This window comes from Crocodylus porosus, unplaced genomic scaffold, assembly GCF_001723895.1.
Source record: "Crocodylus porosus isolate Cpor-Errol unplaced genomic scaffold, CroPor_comp1, whole genome shotgun sequence".
In the NCBI taxonomy this organism is placed as follows: domain Eukaryota; kingdom Metazoa; phylum Chordata; order Crocodylia; family Crocodylidae; genus Crocodylus; species Crocodylus porosus.
Genome location: NW_017728907.1, coordinates 49,844,829 through 49,849,785, shown reverse-complemented (window position 1 = coordinate 49,849,785; position 4,957 = coordinate 49,844,829).

Here is a 4,957-nt window from a genome sequence, read left to right as displayed (position 1 = left end):
GAAGACCTAAAAATGGATATCATAACCCAACGGCATGGCCACTTGGGGCCAGCAGAGATTCCCTCACTGCAGGTTCTGGTGTAATGGCAGTGATGCTGAGGCTTGCTGGAGTAGGAGCTATCCCAGGGTAACCTCAGTCTGTTCCTTGGGACAAGAAACAGCACAGTGGGGAGAAACCTGTTGCCTCTGGGGGCCTCCCCCACAATCAAAATCAATAAAATTTAGCATTATGATCTTTTGGGCATGTCTACACAAGATGCTTACTGCACAGAAGACTAATTCTACTGTGCATTAGTGCAGCTGGCAAAAACTATGCTAATGTGCAATAGATTTCATCTAGATTTGCATCACAAAAAAGGGTTCATCTGCACTAATACGCAGCAGCACCAATTACAGTGCATTAAGTTAGTACCTGTTATTAAACATACTTAGCTTAATCTGCCGTAATTACGTCACATTAACGAATGTGTAGATGCACCCATTGACAACTGATAAAGGGGGAAAGATCCATGGCTAGGAGGGTTAAGGACAACAAAGGTGGAAGTTAAGTGTATTATTCAGAAAAGAAATACCACAAATAATATAGACCTATTACTATAGACCAGATCAATTAACCTGACATTGATCCTAGGAGAAGTAATGGAAAAGCCTATTGAGGACTAGACAGATGAAAAATTGAAGGGCACATATACAGTTAAATGTCAGTTAATGGGGCTGTAGGGAAAACAAGGCTTGCCAAGCAAACTGTAGAGATGTAACTTGCGTCGAGCTTTGAAAGAGGCTTAACAGGGCCATGTGACACTGAAATGAATAGTTAGCACAATAAATTAAGCCCATGCTAAACAGATCTTCAGAACTACTGGTCATTGGGAAATGATTGCCATGTCTTGTTTTTTTTCCTTTTTCTACTAGGTTTCTGCATAGATTAGTACTAAACCCAAAGCTACTGGATGTTTGCATCAGTAATAAAAACACTACTCATATCAGTTGCAGATGCCACAGGTGTGACTAAATAACAATGAGGAGAGCCAGTTTTCTGAAGCAAATCTAGGTTAGTTGGGGGCACAGGGGGACCTGCAGGGATCTGGGTTGGCTTATAGGGCAGTGCCAGCTCCAGAGAGGGGGCGGTACTGGTGTAGGCACTGGGCAATGCTGCTTCCCTCGACTAAATCCAAGGACTTCTCATTGGAGACCAGCCCAACCTTGGCTCACACCACAGGAACCCAACAACCCTGCGGACATTGGGTTTCAGGTACCTGGAAGGGCCTCGTGGAGGTTCATAGTAACCACGGCCCCAAACTACCCACAGTGGTTGGCTCAATACAGGCCTGCCCTGTGAATTGGATTCACAACTAAGGACAAACTCTGAAGAGCCTCAGCTGCTGGAGGAGCAGGCAGATGCAACTGCAAGGACAAATCTAGGCCTGTGAGTAAATGATGGACACAACTAGGTTATAATGCTTTATTAATTTCTAGATGGTATGGACGTTGTTGGTGATAGACCCTTGCCAGAGTAACAGGGCTCAGTGAGCTCATGTTGGTCCATGTCAGACCTTTCTCCCATCACATGAAGACAGGTACCTAGGGTACTAAGCGCCTGTCCCGATATCATCACAGGTAGACCCAAGTGGAAAAGGGTCGGGTGTAGGGGATGCAGAGCCCCACAGAAGACATCCAGATGCTGAGACCTGCACCCATCTCAACATACCTCACTCAAGGTACATGCACTTTTATACTTAGGGTAATGCTGTGATAAAGGGCTAACACCCTTGGCATATATAAACAGGGGTGGAGTAAGAGACAAAAACAGGGATGTGATGTTACCTTTACGTGCCATATTTGGCACGTGAGACCAACAGAAAAAGGCTGAGCACCATTCTCTTGCCCACTTATTTATTTATTTATGTATTTTAAAATGATGTCAAAAATTGGAAAGAGCCACAAAATGATTCAAGGGTTGGAGGAAATCTCTCTCAGTGTGGGCCTTAAAGAATACCATCTGTTCAGTTTATCAAAAAGATTGAGAGGAGACTAGATTGCAACATATTTTCTCCCTGGGAAGATATTTATGCTGGACACTAAAGGGCTCTTTAAACAGCAGAGAAAGGCATAACAAGGAACAGTGGCTACAAGCTGCAATGAGACAAATTCACATTAGAAATAAGATGCTGAAATCCTTTTTACGAGTGAGAGTCATTAATATTGGAACAAGCTACCAAGGGAAGTGGTGGATTCTTCAGCTACTAACCTGAACAATAGGGGAGGTAGGTGAAATGCAACAGCCCATGAGATTCCCAAAGTCAGACTGGATGATTAGATGTTAGACCCTCCTGGCATTATGAAGTTATAAAAAGCAAGCCTAGTCCCAGCGGCAGAAAATGCTAGGAGTTAGCAGCGCACTGCAGACATCCTCTTCCTCAGCCTTATTTGTAGAATGGATTGCTCACTCATAAAGTGCCCATCCTAGCAGGACAGGGGCTTAAGAGATGAACAAAGCATGCTTTGAATGGTGGGGGGCAGGAATACATGTGCATACCTTACCAGCAGGGAAACATACTTTACAAGGCAAAGTGAACCTCAGAGATTTTTTTTTTCTTTTATATATCAATCAGACCCTTTAAGGCTGATTTTATGGGCACCTCTCCTGTATTCTGTCAAAGAAAAACTCCAAGGTGAATGTACAATCTCTTCTATTCAGGACTGGCATTGGCAAGATGCACAAGGGGTAGGACATAGCTGTTGGCAATGGACAGAGACCGGCTCATGCCACAAAAATGTGAATGAGATTTCCAGGCACCTGCAAATTAGAGGTGGCTTCCAGTGCTGAGACTTGGGGGTCAAATTCCCAAGGTTTAGGATCGGATTTGAACTCGGAATAAAGCCTGGAGGTTCTGGGATCCATCGTTTCACTGTCTTCTCTCTAGCAAGCCTCAGAGATGCCTCGCGGTTTCCGAGAGCAGTAGCTAGCCATGTCAGCCACCTGCCAGCAGCCTGGGGTTAGCTGCATCTTCAAGTCCATTGCATCAGTCCTAATATGGAGTCCCCAGGAAAATTCAAAGGGCTATTCTTTTTGGAGGAACTCGTGTGCTGGTTTTCTATGGAGCATACTGGGATGGGGAGAGGTGCAAAGGGCTGAGCAAAGTGGCTTCAACAAAAGATCAGAGGCAGGGAATGGGGTCAGATGCCTGACCCCAGCCAGACTAACAGCAGCAAGAGCCTCAGTCCCCTCTTGGGGGTTGTGACTCACAGGGTGAGATGTGTTGTGGCAAACAGTGTGCAAGGGCCAACGGGCTGCTAGCCCTCTCATATACTGGCAGAAGAAGAAATGGAAACCTTTAGTAGTCAGAGCACAGGTCAGCCCCCCATAGCTCTCCCTGCAGCTGTCCTCACTGCAATAGAAACCTTCACGCGTCAGAAGCCCCTTTCACAGCAGCTTTTCCACAGGGGAACAGCCGACTCCTACTATCTTCATGCATGCTCGAAGAGACTGACGCTGGGCTGGAGGCTGGACTACCACAGAGCAGAGATAACAGAGCACTTTGTTCTGGAACAGAGCATGGGGAAGGATAGAAAAGACATTTCCGGCAGCATGATAGCTGCAACTGTCCCAAAGCTCTTGTCAAACCGAGAGCCTTGGTCGGCAATGACTCCTCGGCCCTGCCTCTGAACACTGCAGTCCTTGCTCCTATCCCCCTCACACAGCATCACGAAGGGACAGCTCTGAAGAATCAATGCAGAGTCTCTCATGAGGTGGATCCAATAGAAAAAAAAAATTATGCATCGTAAGAAATGACATGGGATGGCTGCATGAGGATTGGCCTTTAACTCGACTTCCTCTAACACCCATGCAACAGCACTAACCTACAGACAGGCAGCTGAAAGTCTTGCTGGCAGTCTCTGGAAATGATTCCCAAAGCCAAGGAAGCTAAACTCAACTCCTCTTCCTTTCCTCCCCATACTATTGGAGCTATTTCTTCTTGAATATGGTGGACATCATGGGAGCTGTGCGTGGACTGGGGAAGTTCGCACTGGCAATCATTCATGCCGTATATCCTCCAGAGGAGGCTAAGGACTTTCAGGCTCTCTAAAGGCAGACGAAGTTCTTTGAGTAGATGTGATATCTTTTGTTAGACCAGCTAAGTAGTTTGAAACCAGAACTTCACAAGCTTTCCGGCTTGAAGGGTGATTGCACCTTAAAACTTGCTAAAAACTTTTTCCCCCAACTACTCACTTAGGCGGGCAAGGTTCTTCAGGCAGATGTGATATCTTTTATTAGACAGTGTCCTTAGACGAACATGGCTACAACCAAAAACCCAGGCTCTCTAAAGGGTACTTTTCAAATAATATCAGTATCTACATGGCTTGGATCAGGTATAGGCCTGGGGGGAGAGAAGGATTGTTGTCAACAGAATGGTCTTTGATTTACAATTACCTGACGTAGTGAGGGAGAAAGTGATTTTCATGCATTGGGCCAGTCAGTGGGTTGGCTGCCTCTCTCGTCTCACTTTTCGGCTGTGTAATAAGCAAGTCCCTGCATCACATGTGGATGCCTGGTTAATACAGAGGCCAATGTGTGGGCATGCAGACTTGAAGAGATTTGTGGACCCCCTAAAGGTGCATCATTCAGCACAGAAACAAGGCAAAGTGGTTCGTCTTGCACCTGACCTATTTAGTGTGTAAAGGGCTTCAGTTTTTCACTGTCAGTCCAGTCACTCCAACCAATATTACACAGTCATTTATGGAAATAAAATAAAAAAAGATGGACCCTTCTTCTAGCAAGCCATATCACTGTAGGGAATGAGGGAAAGGTGAGTAGAGTTTATTTTACCACCACTGTCAGGATGCAGGTGTTGCTGTGGACATAGTCTTTCTAGACTTCAGCAAGGCCTTTGACACCATCTCCCACCCCATCCTCATTAAAAAACTAGGCGACTGTGGCATTGATGCCTACACAGTC